This window comes from Palaemon carinicauda, chromosome 32 (genome assembly GCF_036898095.1).
Source record: "Palaemon carinicauda isolate YSFRI2023 chromosome 32, ASM3689809v2, whole genome shotgun sequence".
Lineage (NCBI taxonomy): Eukaryota > Metazoa > Arthropoda > Malacostraca > Decapoda > Palaemonidae > Palaemon > Palaemon carinicauda.
The window spans coordinates 82,974,611-82,976,260 of record NC_090756.1 but is presented as its reverse complement, the minus strand read 5'-3'; positions in this window follow the sequence as shown (position 1 = coordinate 82,976,260).

Below are 1,650 nucleotides of genomic sequence, written 5' to 3'. Positions count from 1 at the left end.
CTTCATCCACCTCCATGGTCAAGGATTGGCAGCTAACACGATTTCAGCGTGTAAGTCTGCTTTGACAAGACCCATTCTATATGCCTTCCAGGTCGACCTAGGTAACGAGTTCTTTAATAAAGTAACGAAAGCCTGCGCTAGGCTCAGACCGTCAGCACCTCCAAAGCCCATTTCATGGTCTTTAGACAAAGTTCTTCATTTCGCTTCTCTGTTGAGCAATGAAGAGTGTGCGTTAAAGGATTTGACACAAAAAGTTATTTTCCTATTTGCACTCGCGTCCGGGGCCAGGGTTAGTGAGATTGTAGCCCTCTCGAGAGAGGCAGGTCGTGTTCAGTTCCTGGATGGGGGAGAACTGAACCTGTTTCCGGATCCTACGTTTCTCGCCAAGAATGAGTTACCCACCAACAGGTGGGGTCCCTGGAGAATCTGCCCTCTGAAAGAAGATGCATCTCTATGTCCAGTAGAATGCCTAAAGGTCTATCTTCATAGAACTTCAGACTTCAAGGGTGGTCAACTATTCAGGGGAGAAACATCAGGCTCAAATTTATCTCTGAATCAACTCAGAGCGAAAATCACATATTTTATTCGCAGAGCGGATCCTGACAGTACACCCGCAGGTCACGATCCGAGGAAAGTTGCCTCATCCTTAAATTTCTTTAATTGTATGGATTTTGAACATCTCCGTTCATACACTGGCTGGAAGTCTTCCAGAGTGTTCTTTCGCCACTATGCGAAGCAAGTAGAGGAACTAAAGAGATCTGTGGTAGCAGTGGGTCACGTCGTTAACCCTACTGTTTAACTCTGCGAGGAACAGTGGTTTTAATTGGGACGATTAATTCCAGGGTGAGTGTGTAGTTACATACCGTACTACAAACTAAGTGAGGGCACTGAGTTGCCCGTGTAGACTGTTCCATTTCCAAAGGTGAACCTAGCATAAGTGCAGACATGTGTGCCGAGCGTTTCTAACGCTAATGTCATTGATTTGTAATACAGACTTTTATGACTTTGATACATGGGTATCTTAAAAGTGGCATTTAATGTTTTTTCTTTCAGATAAACAAGTTCTGTTTACTATCATACTTATGCTTAAAGTTTTGGGTTATATATAATTGTGGTTAACCTGTCTGTTTATTGTCTGTCAATGAACTTGTTCTTGAGAACCTTGCGTCTCCTTCACCTGTGTCAATTTATTGGTATAATTGAGCATTCATTCTATGTACCTTATCTGGGATAATTCTAATAGAATTGTTCCTTTATGCAAGCTATGTTGCATTGGTTTATGCTTTCCCTTAACGGGAGGACCCCGTCCCATAAGGGGACGATGGCGGTTTTACTAGTTTCCTCCTATGCGGATATAAACCTTTGTCCAATACAAGTATTGTGCGGAGAACTGGTCGATATTTCATATTGACGCAGTGGTTCTTTACAAACTATGCTTTACTTAATATAGGGCGAGACCACTATATTAGCTTGCCTGGTATTCATACATAGGTATATGTACCCTTCGAGACTTTTCCAGAGTCTAGTAGAACTCTTCCCTGTAGGGGGCAGGAAGCTCTAACATGGTTTATAGTTAGTTGAAAAGATGTATAACGGTAACATCTTAGGTCTCTAGGTCTAGTCGACCAGGAAAAATTACCTCCGGGGAGT